At 35.6% G+C, this 24,095-nt stretch overlaps 1 protein-coding gene and 1 pseudogene across 8 annotated transcripts in view; both read left to right on the top strand.

Annotated features, from left to right (window-relative positions):
• The window catches only part of LOC140602551 (BEN domain-containing protein 5), a 1,370,322-nt gene that overhangs the window by 308,373 nt on the left and 1,037,854 nt on the right, over window positions 1-24,095 (top strand). The window lies entirely within an intron of this gene.
• On the top strand, window positions 13,447-14,195 carry LOC140602134 (V-type proton ATPase subunit e 1 pseudogene; annotated as a pseudogene).

Raw genomic sequence — 24,095 nt, forward strand, 5'->3', positions numbered from 1 at the left:
TAAATGTGAGACAAGATTCCATCGAAATCCTAGAGGAGAACACAGGCAACACCCTTTTTGAACTCAGCCACAGTAACTTCTTGCAAGATACATCCACGAAGGCAAAAGAAACAAAAGCAAAAATGAACTATTGGGACTTCATCAAGATAAGAAGCTTTTGCACAGCAAAGGATACAGTCAACAAAACTAAAAGACAACCTATAGAATGGGAGAAGATATTTGCAAATGACATATCAGATAAAGAGCTAGTTTCCAAGATCTATAAAGAACTTCTTAAACTCAACACCAAAGAAACAAACAACCCAATCATGAAATGGGCAAAAGACATGAAGAGAAATCTCACAGAGGAAGACATAGATATGGTCAACACACACATGAGAAAATGCTCTGCATCACTTGCCATCAGGGAAATACAAATCAGAACCACAATGAGATACCACCTCACACCAGTGAGAATGGGGAAAATTAACAAGGCAGGAAACAACAAATGTTGGAGAGGATGCGGAGAAAAGGGAACCCTCTTATACTGTTGGTGGGAATGTGAACTGGTGCAGCCACTCTGGAAAACTGTGTGGAGGTTCCTCAAAGAGTTAAAAATAGACCTGTCCTACGACCCAGCAATTGCACTGTTGGGGATTTACCCCAAAGATTCAGATGCAATGAAACGCCGGGACACCTGCACCCCGATGTTTATAGCAGCAATGTCCACAATAGCCAAACTGTGGAAGGAGCCTCGGTGTCCATCGAAAGATGAATGGATAAAGAAGATGTGGTTTATGTATACAATGGAATATTACTCAGCCATTAGAAATGACAAATACCCACCATTTGCTTCAACATGGATGGAACTGGAGGGTATTATGATGAGTGAAGTAAGTCAATCGGAGAAGGACAAACAATGTATGTTCTCATTCATTTGGGGAATATAAATAATAGTGAAAGGGAATATAAGGGAAGGGAAAAGAAATGTGTGGGAAATATCAGAAAGGGAGACAGAACATAAAGACTCCTAACTCTGGGAAACAAACTAGGGGTGGTGGAAGGGGAGGAGGGCGGGGGGTGGAGGTGAATGTGTGACGGGCACTGAGGGGGGCAGTTGATGGGATGAGCCCTGGGTGTTATTCTGTATGTTGGTAAATTGAACACCAATAAAAAATTAATTTATTAAAAAAATTATAAGTGGTCTGAGTATGCTAATGAAAAGCTAGAAATTGATAGTGCTAAAAAAACTGGACTGTTTACAAAATTGTATACTGTCACTTCTAATATAATAGTATAGTTTGGTGGAAAACAATGGAAATACATACGATGAAAACACCAATCTGACGAAACCAGATATTTCAAAGAGAATAGACTTGAGAGCAAAAAAAAAATTATCTAAGAGGGACTTTACATAATGACAGAAATATTATTTAACCATGAAGACAATAAATTTGTATGCATGAAACAACAGAGCTGCAGATAGTATGAAGCAAAAACTGATGGAACGAAAAAAAGAAATGCAACTTACCATACAACATAGATAAATTTGTTAGATGCAGTTTTATCAGTGCTGAGAGGAAAATTTATAGTACTAAAATGCTTATGTTAGAAGAAAAAGTCTAAAATCAATAAACTGCTACCTTGAAGAATTCTAAAGAAGAGTGAAATGAACCTAAGGCAAGCAAAAGGCAGAAAGTTCTAATAGATCAAAGCAATATTAGGTGAAAAGAGAATACCAGTAAAGAAAATCAATATAACAAAAGCTGGTTCTTTGGAAGGGAGAAAAGAAAGGATAAAAAAAAAAACCCTTTATCTTGTAAGAGTGAGAAAGAAATAGATAGGAGACACAAATTATTAACATCAAGAATAAAATACAGGATATCCCCATAGACCCTGAAGACAACAAGACGATGATAAAGCAGTAAACAGAACTCTACACACATATATTTTGCAAGTTAGATGAAATGGAGCAATTCCTTGAAATCTACAAACCTCTATACTTGGTAAATATTAAATCTATAATTTGAATAGTTTTATAACTATTCCAAAAATTTAATTTGTAATTGGAAAAAAAAAAAAACGTAAAAAGAAATCTACAGGCCCAAAAGATTTCACTGAAGAGTTCTACCAAATGTTTAAAGAATTACAATTCTACACTGTCACTTCCAGAAAATATAGGAGGTAGATACACTTTTCAACTAAGTTTATAAAGTCAGTGTTACTCTGATATTAAATATGAGTAAAAGAGTAAAAACAATACAAAGCAAAACTGTAGACTCATGTCCATCTAGAATGTTGATGCAAAAATTATATATTGGCAAAGATAATTCAGTAATATGGGAAAAGAATTACACATTTTGACCAAATGGTTTACTTCACTGATGAAAGACTAGTTCACTATTCAAAAATTAAGGATTGAGGAGACTTTGGAAAAAGGCTGCCCAAGTTACAGGATTTTGGCAAAAGTCACAAGACGTGAGGACTTCTACAAGGTGGCAGTGTAGGATGATCCTGAACTCCCCTACTCCCATGGACACATCAAACCTACAGCTATTTATGGATCATTACTTTCTGAAAAAGATCTGAAAATTAGATGAACTACTTCTCCACAAGAAAGGATACAAAAACTACTTCAAGATGGGTAGATGAGGCAGAGATATGTTCTTTCCAAAAGCCCCATCCCCAGCATGGACCACATAATAGAAATGGAATCTCAAGAGTTTGGGACTTATCCTGGAGGAGCAAGGGGTAGATGCCCCACATCAAGTATCCAGTCTCCTGGAATGTGCACCAGAAGGACAAGCCTCCAGAACCTCTGGCTTAGAAAACCAACAAAGCTGATATCTAAGACATCAAAGTGCTATAAAAAACTGAGATTTCCAGGGGACCCTGGGTGGCTCAGTCAGTTGAGTGTGTCTGACTGTTGGTTTCAGCTTGGATCATGATCTCAGGGTCATGAGATCAAGCCCCACTTTGGGGCTCTGTGCTCAGCATAGAGACTGTTTGAGATTCCCTCCATCATCCTCTCCCTCCCACTCTGCCCTTTCCTGCTCATAATCTTTCTCTCTCAAACAAAACAAAACAAAACAAAACAAAACAAAAAAAACAAAAACTCCCTGAGATTTCCCCTTTTAATGGGTTCATATGTGATCTCACTTGTCTAGAGACCCAGTGCAGAAACAGCAGTTTGAAAAGTATTTAGATTACTTGTCATTGAGGGAGATTCATTTGCTAATCTAAAAGCATAATAGTGGAGGGGCAGGGGACAGTTGAAACTCTCCTCAGAGATGAAAGCTCTGGCAGAAACCATTTTTGCACCTTCTGTGTACCTTGTTATCCATCCTTGGGTGAGGACGGTTGTGGAATCCTACCAATGTGCTAAGACAAGCAGGGGCAAGTGGTCTGTGGCACTATCCCATTGACTTGCTGAAGCCAGATAGCACAAGTGCGTGTCTCCTCCCTTGCAACCTGGCTGTGGCACATGAGCACAGATGGATAGGGCATTCTCATCTCTAGCTATGGTTGATGAGTGCAGGCAGTTGTAATTCTTTCCCCCTCCTTTACTGGGGCTGGTGAGTGTGAATGGTTGTCATTTTCTAGCTCTCAACCTAAAACTGGCGTGAGTGCACAGACAAGGCACTCCTGCTTCATTCCTGAAGCCTGCAGTTGCACATAATTAAGACATTATCCTACTGCCTTTGAGCATGCTTGCTCCTCTGCACTGTCACTCTTTTAGCTGCCTAGCTAACATGAGTGGGCATGCAAAATCCACAAAGGGAATGCCTTTTGATCTCCTGAGCTTGCTGGCCAAGGGAGCTGGCTTTCCTGAGCTCCATCGGAATGTAGCAATTGGAAAAACAGTTCTTGGCCACATACCATCCCCAGGGAATTCACAGACAGCAGTGTAAACACCAATCTTCCTGTGAAAAAGACCTATTTACTTAGCTTGGGGGTTCAAGAGGAGGGACAAGCTTCAGATATCCCACAAATTTAGAGGCTAAGGAGGTGCTCCCAGACAATGTAAACAGGGAGACACCGTCCTTGCTCACCAACTTGGCCTTGTTACAGCTTGAAAAGACTTGTGTACTTACCTGGAGCCCTAATTTTTGCAACTGTTACCCAAGGGATACTTCCAGATCTCTTTTCTGGATGCCAAGATGATTTATGATTGCAGTTGCAAGGCACTATATGTTTCATACTTTAATAGATATTGCCTAGGTTCTGGGTTCCAGTCTGCAACTGGGTGCTTAATAAGATTCCTCCCCCTTGAACACTGACAGGTACACCCTCAACAATGGGGGCATATCAGAATAAATCAGATTGTTTAGATAATCACAGAGGCTTGAGAGATACCAAGAACTAGGGTAGGGGAAAATTAGACGTTTCACCATCTATGCAAGTTCCACTCCTTCAAAGATGAAAAAGGTAACAGTTTTTGTACATAAAAATGAAAACAAGGAGTCAAGCAAATTGACGGAACAGAGAAATATGTTAAAATGAGAGAACAAGAAAAAAAAAACTCAGAAAAAGATTTTAATAATATGGAGATAACTAATCTACCTGAAATTGAAATCAAAATTATGGTCATAAAGTTGCTTACTGAACTTGGGATTACTGTTGGAAGAACACAGAATTTTAACAAGGAGATAGAAAATATAAGAAAGTACTAAACCGAAGTCACAGACCTGAAGTATACAATAACTGAACTGAAAACCACACTAGAGGGGTTCAATAGCAGACAAAAGAGTTTGCCAATGAGCTGGAAGACAAAGCATCACAACACACCCAGTTAGCACAGCACAAAGAGAAAAATAATTTTTTTTTCTTTTTTTTTTTTTGAGAAAAATAATTTTTTAAAAAATGAAGAAAAGAGACATTTGGGACAATATCAGGTGGAATCACATTCACATTATAGGGGTCCCAGAAGGAGAAGAGGAAGATAAAAGGTCCAAGATTTACTTGAAGAAATAGTGGTTGAAACTTTCCTTTTCTGGGGAAAGAACTAGATACCCAGGTTCAGAAAAGTCCAGGGAGTTCAAAATAAAATGAACCCCAAGAGATCGACATCAAGACACATTATCATTAAAGTGTTAAAAGTTAAAGAATCTTAAAAGCAACAAGAGAAAAGCAAATTGTTATGTGCAAGGGAAACTCCATAAAGGTTATTGGATTTTTTAAGCAGAGACTTTGCTAAGGGTCCCCAGACTGCATTTGAATTCAAGACTACAATATTAACTCTTGACAAAATTGCTAGCCTATCAGCCTACCCTGCAGATTTCAGAATTGCCAGTCTGCTAATAATCATGTGAGCCAATTTCTTAAAAATTTGTCTCTCTGTATTTCTTTATTTCTCTCTATAAAAATACAAATACCTTGAAATATATATCGAAATTCTACCTGTTGTATATTGAATATATAAATCTTCATGTATCCTATTGGTTCTTATTATCTGGAGAACCCTGACTAATATATACTTTGATATTAAGCCTTTTCAACAGATAGCACTAGAACGTTTGGATATTTATAGACAAAAAAGAACCTTGACAAAATCATTATATCTTATACAAAATTATGGATCATAGATTTAAATGTAAGATGTAAATGTAAAAATTCAGAAAACATCATTGGGGCTTGATGAAGAGTTACAAGATAATGACATCAAAAGAACAACCTATAAAAGAAAATAAAGCTGGACTTTGTGAAAATTAGTAACTTTTACTATGCCAGTGATCTTATTAAGATGATGGAAGAAAAATTTCCAGATTGGGAAAAAATATTTGCAAAATACATATCTGACAGAAGGGCCCTGTTTTAGTCTGGGTTTCCACAGTAACAGAATGAATAGAGTCTGTGTCTGTGATATATAACAAGAGAGAGAAAGAGATTAGTATATATGTGTATATATAATAAAGTGTATATTGTGCATATGTGGATATATATGTGTGTGTATGTATTTTAGAGAATTGGCTCACATGATTTTAGAAGCTTGCTGCAGAATGGGCCATCAGATTGGAGGCCCAGGGATGAGCTACTGTTTAAGTCCAAAAGCAGTCAGTTGACAGAGTTTTTTGTTTCTCAGGTGAGGCCATTCTTTGTTTCATTAAGGCCTTTAACTGACTGGCTGTGGCTCCCCACTTTATGGAGGCTGATTTACTTTACTCAGAGTTCACCCATTCGAATGTTAATCTGATCCAAAAAACACTTCCAGGGAAATATCTGGAATAATTTTGACTAAATATTTGGCTGCCATGACCGAGCCAAGTTGATGCTTCAAGTTAAGTACAATAGGTTATATCTAGAGTGTTTAAATAACTCTTAATATTGAATAGTAAAAACAAACAAAAAGGAGGCAAAAAACCTGAAGAGACATTTCACTAAAGAGTATACACATATGAAAATAACACTATCATTAGGGAAATGCAGATTAAGACCGCAATGAATTATCACTAAATATCTACTAGAACAGCTAGAGTAAAACATAGTAGGATATAGAAAAACTAGATAGCCATTCTGGAAAACTGCTTGGCAGTTTCTTAAGAAATTAAACATGCAACTATCATATGACCCAGCAGTTGCTTTCCTGAAATTTCTGTCAGCAAGTGAAAACTTTATGTTCACTCAAAAATAACTACATGAATGTTTCTAGCACTGTTATTTTTAAAGTAGTGCTTTAAAAATATAATGGTGCTATAAAAATTATAATATTTGTTTATAATAGCTGCAAACTGGAAAAAAATGAAAAATCTCTTAATAGGTTAATGGGAAAATGAACTGTTACATCTATATTATAGAATAATATTTGGCATGAAAAAGGAATAAATATTACTGATATATGCCACAACTTGGATGGACCTCAAGGGCATTGTAGAACATGGAAAAATGTCCCCCAATATCAAAAATTTATGTCCTGAATGATGCCACTTACATTTTTGAATGACAAAGCTATTGATAGAGAAAACAGATTAGTGATTGCCAGAGGTTACGGTAGTATGAAAGAGAACCTGTGGGTGATAGAGTAGTTCTGTATCTTGATTGCAATGGTGGTTACATTAATATATGTATGTGACAAAAGGGCATAGGACCTTACACACTGTATCAATGTCAATTTTGTGGTTTTGATATTATTATAATTATGTAAGGTATAGCTGTTGGGGGAAGGTGAGTGAAGAGTTTATGGACTTCTCTGTACTATCATTGCAACTTTCTGAGAACCTATAATTATTTCAAAATAAGAAATAAAACAAAAACCAAATAATCCAGAGATTGCAGTATGCTTCAACATTTATGGATATATCAGTAGGTGTCATTTCAACTCAAGCTTTAATTTTACCTTTTACTTGGCCCCAGCCTCTTTACCAAAGGAGATTATAGAACATTTGTTTTAAGAAGATTCATTCTTTACCCTAAATAAACTCAGTTTCTTCAGTGAACTAATAAATTCAATCCTACAATTGATAGGATGCTTGTAGTCTTTAGTGATTGATGCAGCATTCCTCATCAACGAGGAGAGAATTTGAAAGGAGTACATGTTCTGTGTCATCTTAAGCTTAAGAAGTCAATGGTGCTTTTTAAATATTACCCAGAACAAATAATGGAAACAGGAATACAAGAAAGCTCAGGGTGTGAAGTGGACTGGGAACTAAAAGTCAGATACTAAGTTCTAGCCCCTGTTCAATCACTAGCTAACTTTGGATCTTGGACTAGTCATTTTGCTTCATTGGGATATACTAATGTGAAAGAACTATATAATAATACCTCTAAATTTACTTAAAGTTCTAAAACTCTAGTAGTCAATTTGTTTATTAGCAAAGTTAGGACATGTTAAAATGTATGAACTACAAACCTGAATCTCAGTGCCAACCACAAAAATATTTTAAAATAGATTCTTCTGTGAATCTACTGCCTTCTTCCCAGGTCCTCCTCAGAGTATCCCTATCCCTTATCTTATCCCTAAGATAAGTCATTTTACCTTTCTGGATCTTTGCTTACTCATCTATTAAATACAAATAATAATCCTTAGTATGCTTTTCACTCAGGATTATTATGTACATCAAATGAGATAACAAACAGAAATGCTTTGTAAACCAGCCAATGCTACAGCTGTGTAGAGTTTATTATTAGTGGTAATACTCACAGCTAACTTGCAGTTACGAAACTTTGGTCCCTAGCTAGATCTGCCACTAATATGAGGTAGGACTTTGTGTATATTTCAGTTTCTTAATCTGTGAAATTAAGTGGTTCATTGAAATGAGTGATTCTGAACTGGAAGGTATATGCACCCTGGAGGATGCTTTTCAAATCTTATTTCTTTCACGAGTGTTTGCTATATACTGTCTTCCCTCAGGAGATACAATTGTAATGTTAAGAATCATTGCTACAGTAATCTATAGACTGGCCCATTTCTTGGATAGGGCAACTGCGATGCCCTCTCCAGGCCTTTTGTTTGAGGTAAGATGTGAACTCCATGGGGATAGGCTTACTACTATTTCCTGATATTTAAATTTAAAATTGCCTTTTTAAATGATTCTTCCAAGTTGATCATGAAACATACCAACAACGCAGCCTCCTTTCATGAACAGTGTTCTCAGCTGGCCGTCTTGAAATGGCCTGCCTGAGAATGTCCTCTCTCTTTGGTGGAAAACAGAATGAAAATCAATGTAATAGATGATCCATAGGGACTTCAATTTGCACACTTCAGACATGAAACTTAAAATCTCTGAGACATTTAAAAGCATTTTAGTTGTCAATAATTTTTAATTCTAGTTTCAGCAATGCCTATTGCTTAAGGAAAGCTAATATCCAGGTGTTCTAATTTCTTATCTTGGTGTAGCTATCACTCAAATGTCAAAAGCTCATTATAAATGTCAAACAAAATCAGTATGGAGTAAGGAAGATCATGATATTAACTGCATGTGCTGTACTTTTGTTGTGACTTGACATCTTGTTTTCTTACTGCTTGACATATTTTCATTGTATCAAGTTGTGATTAAGCAAATCTCACAGTGACACCTCACTATCTTTCAAAGACTGTAATTGTATCATTTAATGGTGATTTAGTTCTTTTTTTTTGGAAAATAGTAGTTTGCAGATGTAGATAGGTAGGCTGTTACCAGGTAATGATTTTTTTTTTCTGTCTCATCAGCCTGAAGAAATGCTAAACTAAGGATTGTTGAAAATTTATATATATATATATACACACACACACACACACATATATATATGTGTGTGTGTGTGTGTATATATATATGTGTATATATGTATATATATGTCTTTTTCTCCACAGGGCCCACCTTTATTAAGAGGAGATATGGCAAGCATGGGCTGGGGAGTTGGGAAGGTTGAACTGAAGCTCTGATTTTGTTTTTGATCCATCCTGGGAGAGAAGAGAGAATAGATTTTTTTTAATTATTATTTTTCAAGTTTTTATTTAAATTAGATAATATACAGTGTAATCAGTTTCAGACGTAGAATTTAATGATTCATCACTTATACACAACACCAGGTGTTCTTCACAAGTGTCCTCTTTAATACATATCACCTGTTTAACCAATCCCCCTGCCCTCCTCCCCTCCAGTAACCATCAATTTTTTCTCTATAAAGAGTCTGTTTTCTGATTTGCTTCCCTTTTATCCCTCTCTATGTTCATTTGTTTTGTTTCTTAAATTCCACATACTCATATGTGAAATACCATATGATCTAGAGGAGAACACAGGCAGCAACCATATGAAATCATATGGTATTTGTCTTTCTCTACTTATTTCACTTAGCGTAGCTTCTAGCTCCATTCACATCATTGCAAATGGCAAGATTTCATTCTTTTTATGGCTGAGTAATATTCCATTGTATATATATACTATATCGTTTTTATCCATTCATCAGTCAATGGACATTTGGGCTCTTTCCATAATTTGGTTATTGTTGTTAATGCAGCAGCATTATAAACATAATAATAATAAATAAATCAGTATTTTTGTGTCATTGGGTAAATACATAGTAGTGCAAGAGATGGATCCTAGTAACCTCCTGAGGAACCTCCATACTGTTTTCCAGAGTGGCTGCACAGTTTGCATTCCCACCAACAATGTAAGAAGTTTCTCCTTTCTCTGCATCCTCACCAATACCTGTTGTTTACATGTTGTTAATTTTAAACATTCTGATTGGTGTGAGGTGGTATCTCATTGTAGTTTTGATTTGTATTTCCTGGATGATTAATGATGTTGATTATCTTTTCATGCATCCATTAGCCATCTGTATGTTTTCTTTGGAAAAAGTTCTATAGAGTCTTCTGCCCATTTATTACCTTGACTATTTGTTTTGAAGAATTGAGTTTTACAAATTCCTTATAGATTTTGGATACTAACCCTTTAAGAGACATGTTATTTACACATATCTTCTCCCATTTCTGTAGGTTGCCCTTTAGTTTTGTTTCCTTCACTGCAGAAGCTTTTTATCTTGATGAAACCCCAGTAGTTTATTTTTGCTTTTGTTTCCCCTGCCTCAGGAGCCATATCTAGTAAGAAGTTGCTATGTCAAAGAGGTTGCTGCCTGTGTTCTCTAGATTTTGATGGTTTCCTTTTTCACACTTCCATCTTCCATCCATTTTGAATTAATTTTTATGTACGGTATAAGAAGGTGGTCTAGTTTCATTCTTTTGCATGTTGCTGTTCATTTTTCCCAGCACCATTTGTTGAAGAGACTGTCTTTTTTTCCATTGGATATCTTTTCCATTGGATGTTCTTTCCCAGATTGATTTGACCATCTAGTTGTGAGTTCATTTCTGGATTTTCTAATCTGTTTCATTGATCTATTTGTCTGTTTTTGTTCTAGTTCCATACTGTCTTGATCCTACAGTTTGTAATGTAACTTAAAGTCCAGAATTGTGATGTCTCCTGCTTTGCTTTTCTTTTTAAAATTTGTTTTGGCTATTCAGGGTCTTTTGTGGTTCCATTCAAATTTTAGAATTGTTTCTCCAGCTTTTTGAAAACTGCTGGTTTTATTTTGACAGAGATTGCATTGAATGTGTAGATTGCTTTGGGTAGCATAGATACTTTAATAACATTTGTTCTTCTAATCTCATGAGTATGAAATGTTTTTCCATCTCTTTGTGTCATCTTTAATTTCTTTCATCAGTATTTCAGAGTACAGATCTTTTACCTTTGGTTAGCTTTATTTCTAGGTTTCTTATGGTTTTTGGTGCAGGTGTAAATGGAATCCATTTCTCGTTTTTTTTTTTTTTTTTTCCTTTCGACTGCTTCATTATTAGTGTATAGAAATGCAACAGATTTCTGTACATAGATTTTGTATCCTCCAACTTTGCTGAATTTTGCTGTATCAGTTCTAATAGTATTTTTATGGAGTCTTTTGGGTTTTCTATATAAAGAATCATGTACTCTGCAAATAGTAGATGTTTCATTTCTTCCTTGCCTATTTGGATGCCCTTTATTTCTTTGTGTAGTCTGAATCCTGAGGATAGGATTTGCAGTACTTTGTTAAATAACAGTGGTGAGAGTGGACATCCCTGTCTTGTTCTGACCATAGATGAAAAGTTCTTATTCCCCGCCTCCCCTTGAGGATGATATTAGCTATAGGTTTATCATATAAATCCTTTTTGATATTGAGATATGTTCCTTCTATCTCTACATTGTTAATGGTTTTTTATCATAAATGGATATTGCAATTTGTCAAATGCTTTGTTTGGATCTGTTGGAGAAGATCATATGGTTCTTATCCTTTCTTTTATTAAGTGGGTATCATGTTAATTGATTTGTGAATATTGAACCATCCCTGCAGCCCAGGAATAAGTCTAACCTGATTGTGGTGAATGGTTCTGTTAATGTACTGTTAGATTCTATCTGCTAGTATCTTGTTGAGAATTTTTGCATCCATGTTCATCAAGAATATTGGCCTGTAGTTCTTTTTTTTTTTGGCTGAGTGTTTGGTTTTAGAATCAGGTTAATGCTAGCCTCAGTGAATGAGTTTGAAAAGTTTGCCTTCCATTTCTTTATTTTTGGATAGTTTAAGAAGAATAGTTATTAATTCTTCTTTGAATGTCTCGTAGAGTTCCCCTGGGAAGCCATCTCATCCTGAACTTTTGTTTGTTGGGAATTTTTTTTTGAAGATTTTATTTTATTTATTCATGAGAGATACACACACACACACAGAGGCAGAGACACAGGCAGAGGGAGAAGCAGGCCCCATGCAGGGAACCCGACATGGTATTCAATCCCGGGTTTCCAGGATCAGGCTCTGGGCTGAAAGCAGCACTAAACCTCTGAGCCACCCGGACTGCCCCTGTTGGGAAGTTTTTGATTACTGATTTGATTTCTTTTGTTATCAGTCTGTTCAAGTTTTCTGTTTTTTTTATGTTTCTACTTTTGGTAGTTTATATGTTTTTAGAAATTTGACCATTTCTTCCAGATTTTCTAATTTGATGGCATATAATTTTTCATAATAGTGTCCTATAATCTTTTGTATTTCTGTTCTATTGGTTGTGATCTTTCCATCCTAAATTGTCATTTTGTTTATTTGTTTCTTTCTCTCTTCTTTTATAAAGTCTGGCTGGGGGTTTATCAATTTTATTACTTATTTTCAAAGAACCAGTTACTGGTTTCATTTATCTGTTCGGCTGCTTTTTTAGTTTCTATGCCATTTGTTTCAGCTTTACTATTTATTATTTCCCTTCTTCTAACATCCTGTGTCTTTGATTGGAGCATTTAGTCCATTTACATTCAGAGTAATTATTGATAGATATGTATTTACTGCCATTTTATTGCTTTTTTCTGGTCATTGTTTCTGGACATATTCTCTGTTGCTTTCTAGTCTTTGTCACTTTTGGTCTTTTCTTCCCCCTCAAAGAGTCTCTTTTAATATTTCTTGCAGGGTTGGCTTACTAGTCATGAACTCCTTTAGTTTTTGGGAAACTCTTTATCTCTCCCTTTTTTCTTTAAAGATTTTATTTATTTTTTTGAGAGAGGGAGAGAGAGGGAGAGAGAGAGAGAGAGCGAGCACACAAGTCCCACCAAGTAGGGAGCCTGATGCGAAACTCTATCCCAGGATTCTGGTATTATGACCTGAGCTGAAGGCAAATGCTTGACTGACTGAGCCACTCAGGTGCTCTTTATCTCTCATCATATTCTGAGTGATAGCCTTGCTGGATAGAGTACTCTTTGCTGCAGATTTTTCCCATTCACCACATTGAATATATCATGCCACTCTCTCCTGGGTTGCCAAATTTCTGTGGAGAGATCTACTGCTAACCTGTGTCTTCCCTTGTAACTTAGGGATTTTTTCTGTCTTGCTGCTTCTAGGATCTTTTTTCTTAATCACTATATTTTGCAAAATAACTACAATAAGTCTTAGTTTTTGCCTACTTTTATTGATTTTAATAAGAATTTTCTGTGCCAACACTTCCGGGTGGGACCGAAGAGAGGCTGCTGGGCATGGGTTCGCAGCTCCGTGGCAACCATGGCCTGTAACGGCCTCACCGTGCCTCTCATCGTGATGAGCACGTTCTGGGGCTTCGTCAGCTTCTGCGTGCCCTGGTTCATACCTAAGGGTCCCAACCGGGGAGTTACCATCACCATGTTCACTTTGCTACTATCTCTTTTGGCTGATTGCAATTCTGGCCCAACTCAACCCTCTCTTTGGACCACAGTTGAAAAATGAAACCATCTGGTACCTCAAGTATCATTGGCCTTGAGGAGGAAGACCTGCTCTCCAGCGCTCATTGAGGTCATGAAGAGAATTCCTCTAGATGCAAAATCAACTCCAAACCCAGAACGCCTTCTTTGACTTGCCTATTTTGGCCATCAGCTGCCTTAAACATTCACACCATATTTGAATATCTTCTACAATGCAGTATTTTTTCTTGTTGCCTATTTTTTACATTTTGATGAATTATGTGCCCACTTAACCTAAACTGTGCTGACTCCGTAAAATGTTTATGCACTCTGCTGAGATAGAGGGTGCTATTCTTCTGAGAAATACATTGCTCTCTCCTTGGAACCTGTGAATTTGAAGATGACTCCTGCCTGGTTACAACATGGGGATCAGCAAAGTGTTTAAAAACTGTCACAAGACAAGGCAGTCAATAGGAAAGCATGTTCAGAGGGAATATCTGTCCCAACAGAATTACACTAAAGTATATTTTCAGGATGACTTTCTTATTTCTGCCATCTACTGGAATAAATTATTTTTCAGCTTTCTGTGGAAAAAAAAAAGAATTTTCTGTGCTCCTGGATGTGATTTCCTTCCTGAGATTAGGGAAGTTTCAACTATAATTTCCTCAAATAACCCTTTTCCCTCCTTTTCTCTCTCTCTTCTTCTACTGAGACTCTTGTGATATGACTAGTATTGTGTTTGATGGAATCATTAAGTTCCCTAAGTGTATGCTCGTGATACATCATTCTACCTTCTCTCCTTTGTTCAGCTTCATTATTTTCCATAATCCTGTCTTCTGTTACTTATTTGTTCCACTGTTCTTTCATCCTTGTGGTCAATACATCCAGTCCATTTCAAATCTGTTATTGCATTTTTCATTTCTCGTGATTGTTTTTGAACTGTTTTATCTCTACAGTAATGTTCTCCCTGAAGTCTTCCATGCTTTTCTTATGATTGTTGTTTTAAATTCCACATCAGGCATATGACTTATATCTGTTTCAATTAGATCTCTGGCCACGATCCTTTCTTATTCTTTCCTGTATTCCTTCATCTTGGCATTTTGTGTAGATTTCTGTCTTCTTCTGTGTGTTAGACAACCCTGTTATGTTTCCCGTTCCTGAGAGTAATTGTTTTATGAAGAACAGGTCATATAATGTCCAGAGCCTGATTCAGGTGCATGTCTCTCGTGCATGCTGTGTGCACTCCACCGTTGTGTTTTGGCTGCTTTATCCTGTAGGACAGTTGTCTGCAGAGGTTCTCCTTGCCTGCAGTGGGCAGTGTTTTGACTTTGGCCAGAGTGTGGTGAGTCTTAAGTAGGTATGTTCTGGTCTGCTGGTTTCAAGAGACCTGATGCTATTTCCACTAGAACTGAAGCTTTGCAGAACTCTATGGTCAGTAGATATGGTAGGATGGGGTTTGTGTGGTCTTCTGGGGAAGGGACCTGCTGTGCTGGTCATTAGGCACACTTCCCAGATAAAAGCAGTACCTGCAGAGCACAGTGGTGGGACTTCGTGAAAGTAGTGAGACAGCCAGTGTTGGCACTGTGCTGTTTATTGAAGCATGTTTATGCTGAGTCGTTGCATATGGTAGGAAGGGTATGGGGGGGGGGAGGGAAATGGTACCAGCCAGCTCATTTGTCCCTGGAGAGGTGTCCCTGTACTTACTATTCTCAGGCAAACACTCAGAAGAACAAATAATGTACCTGAGTGTGTCCCAGGCATTTTTCAGATCTCAATTGTCACACTGTCTCACACTGTTTGCCTGCCAGGAGCAACACTGTGCACTTTGGACTCTATCACAGCCAATCCTGCTGACTTTTAAAACACCAAAAATATTTATGGACACGTGTGTCAGGTAGCTGCGCTGATCTTCTGGGGGAGGATCTTACTGTGCTGGTAGGGATGGAGGTTTGACCAAGAAGGGCAGCAGTGGCAGAATGCTGTGACATAGGGTTTGGATCAAGTAGGCTTTATGCTAGGCCTTTTAAAGCAGATGCCTTTAATCATAGGAGATTTTCAACAAATACAGGTACTTGTTTAGCCTCAATTTCCACCTAAAAGTAAAAGAGTTAGATGAGAAGATGTCTTAGTACCCTCTAAGGCTTATGGTATTCTACGAATTTCTTTTTTTAGTTTTATTTATTTAAATTCCAGTTAGTTAATTTACAGTTCTAATATTAGTTTCAGGTGTACAATTTAGTGATTCAACACTTACATGGAATACCCAGTGCTCATCAAAATAGATGCACTCCTCAATCCCCCTGCACCTATTTAACCCATACCTCTACTCACCTTCCCTCTGGTAGCGATCAATTTGTTCACTATAGTTATGAGTATGTTTCTTGGTTTGACTCTGTATTTATTTCCCTAAGATTCCCAATAGATTTCTTGTTTTCTTTTTTTCTCAATAGATTTATAAAAATGGAAAGCTGCCTCCCATTTTATGGATCCTTATAAATCACTAATGGTTTTGCTTTATATTCCACCTATGAGAGCTTCATGACCAGTAATGGAAACAGTCTTGGGCTACACATACTTATGCTTCTGCTGCAAAGAGTTGTCCCTCCTCCTGAAATTCTTTTCTGTTCCTTCTTGTCAGGTGATCATTCTGATGATCATTGATAAGTCTCCATTCAATTGCTAAAATTGCTAGCTCAAGATACCTTTTTTTTTTTTTTTACTTCCATTCCAGAAGAATTAGGCATTTATTCTTTTCCATTGCATTTTACAAGTCTTAACACAATGGGTCATATTTATGTTTTTATACCTGTATCTCTCACTGTACTATGGGCTCTGTGTTAGAGGCAGATGCTATTTTATTCATTTTAGTGTCAACAGCAGTCAACAGAATACTTGGCTAAACTAGGTGCTCTGCAAATATCTGCTGAGTAATTTTGATGTTTATTGATTTCTGAAAAGAAATCCCTTTAAATTTGATAGGAAGATAGAAATTATAGTTAGAGTAATATTTAAGTCATGACTTACTCCAAGTCATTGGAATTATATTAAGGAAAATGATACCTCAGAAGCTAGAGGCTGTGTCATAGACTATTAAATCCTATAGAAATGAGTGTTGAAATTAACTATATGAACTGGAGTAGGTGGTGAACTTTTTGTCTTTTTTAAAGTCAGTAGCAATGTTCCAGCTTTCATTACTTATTTTAGAAATGTATATCTTTTATTTTAACTTCTTAGTTTCTAGCTGAAGCTCTGCCAACTATCTTGATCTTAAAAAGTCATCAATTTGGTTTCATCAATTCTATAGTATTTTTTCTTTTTTATTGATTTTCAGTCTGATCTTTTGTATTTTCTGTCTTCTGTTTACTTTGATTTGCTATTCTTTTCTATCTTCCTAAAGTAAATTAGATTATTGATTTTAGATTTCTTATTTTGTAATAAACGTTTTTTACAATTTTATTGAGGTATAATTGACAAAATTATAAGACATTTAAAGTGTACAACTCAGTGATTTGATGTACATATGTTGTGAAAGTCTTCCTTCCACTGGGTTAATTTATTTATTTATTTATTTATTTATTTATTTTTTTATTTTTTTTCTTTTTCACTGGGTTAATTTAAAAAGCATTTTAAGCTATAAATTTTACTTTAAGGACTGGTTTAGCTGCATTATGTATTATTTTTATTGTTTAGCCTCGATTCCTGTAAGTCATCTCTGTGTTTTCATTGCTTAGCTGTCAGCCAATGAGTTGTACATTAATTGTTCTCAAATACATCCCAGCCCTTAAGGCTTGCAACATCTTGCAAATAGTTTAGTGTAAGGGTTGGGGGTGGGGAGTCCATTCACAGTTACAGGTAGTTCTCAAGTCTGTCTTGGCTTTTATTTCTTGCTAGACTGTCTCAGGTCTCCTAATCCATACTCATAATTTATAAGGAAGCCAAAGAGGGATTTGTGGCAAGTTTATTTCAGACTTTCAATGGCTTATTCATTTCCAGGATCTCTTTAAATGTCTACTGTTCCATGATAGCCACAGTTGGAGCTGAAACCTCAAATAAGCTAGGTTTTTTCCCCCCATTTGTTTTTCACCAAGTTCACCACTTTTATCTGACAAAGCTGTAGCCTTTTAAAATTGTGTCCCAAATCATTTCTACCTCTCTGGTTGCAAAGCTGCTGGTTTTTGTTGTCATCCCACAGTGATAAAACAATTATGGTTTCATCTGTGGAACTGGGGAGTGGAATAGGAGCATTCCAAGAACAAGGCTGCCAAATTCTTACCCAAAGCTCTAAAAGTTTTTCAAGAATAAATGCTTCTCATTTTGTTGGCTGCCTTTGCCTAGCTTCCAGATACTGGAAATTATTGTTTTGGACAACTTTGTTTAGTTTTGTACTTTTTTTTTTCCATTTTAAAATAGATTTATTACTATCTTTTTGGACAAAAAATATAAATTAAAAATGACTGTTTCCTCTTGGCCATATTACATGCAATGTGGTCAAAATCTGTCTAATACTTAAAAATAAGAAAGGTCATGGAAGAGATAAAAGCAAAATTCCAAGAAGTTCAGCTCAAAAGTTAACCTCACATTGCTTAGTTTAATGCATCCATATTTATCTGTTGTAGAATTTCTTTCATTTAAATTGTGATCTTTCTCAGTCACTTTTAATGTCACTTTATAAATTGCTAAGGTTTTAAAAAATTTATATTAAATTAGCCAACTTATAGTACGTACTTATTTTAAGATGTAGTGTTCAATAATTTATCAGTTGTGTATAACACTCAAGTGCTCATCATATCATGTACCCTCCTTAATGCTCATCACCTAATTATCCCATGCCCCTCCCACCTCTCCTCCAGCAACTCTCAGTTTGTTTCCCATAATTCAGAGTCTCTCATTTTTTTTCTCCCTCTCTGATGACTTCCAATTCAGTTTTCCCTCCCTTACCCTATGGTCCTCTGCACTGTTTCTTATATTCCACATATGAGTGAAACCATGTGATAATTGTCTTTCTCTAATTGACTTATTTCTCTCAGCATAATACCCTCCAGTTCCATCTATGTTGATGTAAATGGTAAGTATTCATCCTTTCTGATGGCTGAGTAATGTTCCATTGTATATTATAAATACCACATCTTTTTTATCCATTCTTCTGTCAATGGACATCTTGACTTTTTCCACAGTTTGAGTATTGTGGACCTTGTTGCTATGAACATGGAGGTGCAGGTGCCCCTTCGGATCACTACCGGGAAATTAAAGAAGAGTTTAAAAATTTATGGAAATGAATGAAGATGAAAACATCACTGGTCAAAACCTTTGGATACAGCAAAGGTGATCCTAAGAGGGAAGTACATTAAATAGAAGCCTTTCTCGAAAAAATAGAAAAATCTTGAACATATAAGCTAACCTTACGCCTAAAGGAACTGGAGAAAGAATAGCAAATAAAGCCTAAACCAATCAGGAGAAGATAAACAGTAAAGATTAGAGCAGAAATCAATGAAAAGGAAACCAAAAGAATAGTAGAACAGATCAATGAAACTAGAAACAATTAATTAGATAGATAAACCCCTAGCCAGATGTATCAAAAAATAGAGAAAGGATCCAAATTAATAAAATCATGAATGAAAGAGGAGAGATCACAAACAACACCAAAGAAATACAAACAATTTTAAGAAATTATTATGAGCAACTGTATGCCAACTAATTAGGCAATCTGGAAGAAATGGAGGCATTCCTAGAAACTTATGAACTGCCAAAACTCAAACAGGAAGAAATGGAAAATCTGAACAGACCCATAACCAGCAAGGAAATTGAAAAAGTAATCAACAACTTTTTGAAAAATAAGAGTCCAGGGTCTGAAGACTTCCCAGGGGAATTTTACATTTAAAGAAGAACTAATACATATTCTTCTGAGGATGTTTCAAACAATAGAAATGGAAGCAAAACTTCCACACATGTTCTATGAGGCCAGCATTACCTTGATCCCAAAACCAGACAAAGACCCCATTAAAGGGAGAATTACAGGCCAATATCCCTGAAGAACACAGATGCCAAAATTTTCACCAAGATACTAGCTTAATAGGATCCTGCAGTACATTAAAAGAATTATTCACCATGACCAAGTGGGATTTATTCCTGTGCTGCATGGTTTGTTCAATGTCTGCAAATCAATTAATGAGATACATCACATTAATAAAAGAAAGGACAAGAGCTATATGGTCTTCTCAATTGATACAGAAAAAGCATTTGACAAAATACAACATCCTTTCTTGATTAAAACTCTCCACAGTGTAGGGATAGAGAGAATATACCTCATAAAGATCATAAAAGCAATCTAAGGAAAGCCCACAGCAAGTATCATTCTTAATAGGGAGAAACAGAGCCTTTCTTGTAAGGAACACAATAGGGATACCCACTCTCACTACTGTTGTTCAACATAGTCCTAGCCTCAGCAATCAGACAACAAAAAAGAAATAAAAGGCATTCATATTGGCAGAGAAGAAGCCAAACTCTCAATCTTCACTCTCTACTTTATGTGGAAAACCCAAAAAACCACACCCCCAAATTGCTAGAACTCATACAGGAATTCAGCAAAATAGCAGAATATGAAATCAATGCACAGAAAGCAGTTGCATTTCTATACACTAATAATGAGACAGAAGAAAGAGAAAGTAAGGAATCGATCCTGTTACTATTGCATCAAAAACCATAGGCTCTCTAGGAATAAATGTAACCAAAGAGGTAAAGTATCTGTACTCTAAAAACTATAGAACACTTATGAAAGAAACTGAGGAAGACACAAAGAGATGGAAAAACATTCCATGGCCATGGATTGGAAGAATAAATATTGTTAAAATGTCTGCTACCCCAAGTGATCTACACATTAAATGCAATCCATATCAAAATGCCATCACCAGTTTTCACTGAGCTGGAACAAATAATCCTAAAATTTGTACGGAACCAGAAATGACCCCTATTTGGGGACAAACTTATGTTGGAAAAGAAAACCAAACATGGTAGCATCACAGTACAAGACTTCAAGGGATATTGCAAAGCTATAATCTTCAAGACAGTATGGTACTAGCACAAAAACAGACATGTAGATCAATGGAACACAAGAACACAAGACAGACCCTCAAACTCTGTGGTCAACTAATCTTTGACAAAGCAGGAAAGAATATCCAAAGGAAAAAAGTCTCTTCAAGAAATTGCTAGGAAAATTGAACAGCCACATGTGGAAGAATCAAACTGTACCTTTTGTTACACCATATACCATGCAAGCTGGTGCAGCCACTCTGGACAAAAGTGTAGAGGTTCCTCAAGAAGCTAAAAATAGAGCTACTCTATGACTCAGATATTCCACTACTAGGTATTTACTCCAAAGATACAAACGTACTTTTTTTTTTTTTTTAGAGAGATGATTCATTTACCTCTTCATAGTGCCATATCCAGAAATCTTTCCTATAGCACTTAAATGCAAATAATTGCTATAGATAAGAGCAGCACTGGTCCCTATATATTCCTGTATTTTATAATGCTCTTAGCTTCCTTAGCTTGCAATCTTTTATCTCCCCCCTTTCCCAGGAAGATAGAGCAGTATATTGAAAAGAGAAAAAGCCTTGGAGTTTGATATATCTTAACAAAAGTTGTATATTTCTGGGCAATTTCATTCCTCTGAATTTCAGTTTATAAACTGAATTATCTGTAAATTAAATTATCCGTAAAGTGGGTATGATAAGACTTACCTCATGGAGAAGATAAAATGAAATATATTCAGAGTACTTAGTACAGTGTCTCACATGTGGTAGATAAGCAGTCAATGACTGTTTTCTCTAGTCTTTCCTCTCTTTGTCTCTTGTTGCATTTCTTGCAGCATGTAGATTCAGCAAAATGCCATTTATAATTCAGAGAACACTGTTCTCAAGAACAGTTAAATGAACAATAAAGCTGATTTCTTTCCAATGAATATTAATATAGAAATACAATACCATCCTCTGAATTTGAAGGTTTTGGGTCAATGGTCATATGGATTAACCCACACTCTAGCCTTTGAACTTTTCACCATAGGAGTTGAAAAGTTTTTTCAATGCAAATGATATCATGCCAATTACCAGCTTTAATTCAGCCCTCAGGATAAAGCCCAAGCACCTCAAATTAACATGCAGGTTCCTTCCTCCATGAGTTGGCCTCTCTGTACCTTTCTACCTTAGTTTTCCCTCCTCACACTAAGTTTTAACCATTTTGTAATACATTTATTTCTCTTACTATGCCAGGCATTTTGTCTTCCATTGCCTTTATCATATAGCTCCCTCTGTATGTATTCAGGGATTCTGTCCTCATTTGTTGATCATTTTGTATTCATCTTCCAGTTAGGTGCCCATCGTCTCAGCATACTATGTTGTAAAGATTACTGCATATTGGTCTTTCCCAGTAGATTGAGATACTTGAGAGCAGAGATAATATTTTATATAATATTTGAATCTCCATTGCCTTGATCATAAGTTTTCCAGTGCAAATGAGGAAACCTAACCTAACACCTGTGAATGAATGATGATGGATGACATATTAGTACCACCTATCCCAACATAGTCTTTACTTGTAATACAATTGTAATACAATTAAAATTTCCTGAAGCCTCAGGGCACCTAAGAAATGCTTTAATTTTATCTCTTATGAGATGATCTTAATTCACACAAAGTGTTATGTACTAAAAGGTGTCCAAACAAGTTGATTTTTATACTGGAATATTCATGTCAGAAAACAAGCAATAGTGTAAATAACTGTCGAGTCAATCTCTGGCCTGCTTATTATGACAGAAATAAAATTGAACTCTGCTTTTGACATGTAATTCCAATACTAATAGGTTCCACATTCATTTCTCTCTAGCTGCTAGCAGGAAGCATTTTGTAATGGTATGTCTATTAGTAACTACCTTATATTTCCCTTAAACAATTGTTTCCCTTATGTTCCTAATAAGAAAGGAGGAAGGCAGAGGTGGGAGTTTTAGAGTTGAGGTGGTCTTTTTTTTTTTATTCAAATGAAGGAAAAATGGGTTTGGGCTTTAGGAAAAAAATTTTTTTGGCACGGGGAGAGGGATAGGAAGATAATATTAAGTAGCCTCAAAAAAAAATATTAAGTAGCCTTCACATGTGGGGTTCAATCTCACAACCTGAGGTCATGACCTGAGCTGAAATCAAGAGGCAGACACTTAACTGATTATTTGTTGCTGTATCATCTAATGACATTTTATCTCAAAGAGGAGAAACATAAAACTGCCATTATATTTATTCCATTGTGGATAACCTACTGATTCCTCCTCCCCATGCTTATTTTTTTATTCCATCACTATAATTCAAATATCTTACCAGAACGTGTCTCCATGTCAGTCTCATTCCATTAATTCTATCAGAAATGCTTTGCGTAGTTGGGCTTCTTTCCTGCTCTGGAAGGTTTTTGTTTTGTTTTGTTTTGTTTTGTTTTGTTTTGTTTTTTAGGTATGTATTTATTACTACTTTTACTTGAGTGGTTCTGGTCTTTGTTGCAATGATAGAATTCCTGTTCTTTCTGCACCCTCAATAACACATTCTTTTGCTTTACTTTCAAATCTTGTTTAGTTTCTTTACTCTTTCTTCTGCAATCCGGAAGATTACTTTCTTTTTAAGTCAACCAATTATTAAAAAAAAAGTCAACCAATTATAATAGTACTATTAATAATTTTAATTATTGTATATCATATTTGTGATATATATTTGAATAACATTAAACATTAGAAAGCATGTTATTTATTTAATTTTAATTATATATTAGTATATAATTTAGTTATATAAATATATTTTATATTTTATATATTAATACTTTTACATATCATTATATAACATTAATATAACATAATATAAATATACTATTATATTAGTTTCAAATGTACATAGTGATTCCACAATTATATCCATTATTAAATGCTCACCACCATCTGTCACCATAAATAATTATTGCAATATTATTGAATATATTTCCTATGCTGTAATTTTTATCCCCATGACTTATTTATAAGTGGAAGTTAATGCCTTGTAATCCTCTTTATTTATATTGCCTATCCCTCCATCACACTCTCCTCTAGCAATCACTAGTTTTTCCTCTATATTTATGTTTCTATTTTGTTTTTGTTGTTTGTTAATTTGTTCTGTTTTTTAGACTCTACATGTCCATGAAATCATGTGGTATTTGTGTTTATCCATCTGATTTATTTCACTTACCCTAATTCCCTCTAGGTCATCTCCAATTGATTGGTTATATTTAAGCAATATTACCTTTTTCTCTCCTTTTTTCTTTTTACTATTCCCAATGGATAAACCCTAATTCCCTCTAGGTCATCTCCAATTGATTAGTTATATTTAAGCAATATTTCTTTTTTCTCTTTTTTTTCTTTTTACTATTCCCAATGGATAATTCAATACCACTATTTATACTTTTTTTCTTATATTCCTTTAGCATCAAATTCTTTTT

This window comes from Canis lupus, chromosome 13 (assembly GCF_048164855.1).
Source record: "Canis lupus baileyi chromosome 13, mCanLup2.hap1, whole genome shotgun sequence".
In the NCBI taxonomy this organism is placed as follows: domain Eukaryota; kingdom Metazoa; phylum Chordata; class Mammalia; order Carnivora; family Canidae; genus Canis; species Canis lupus.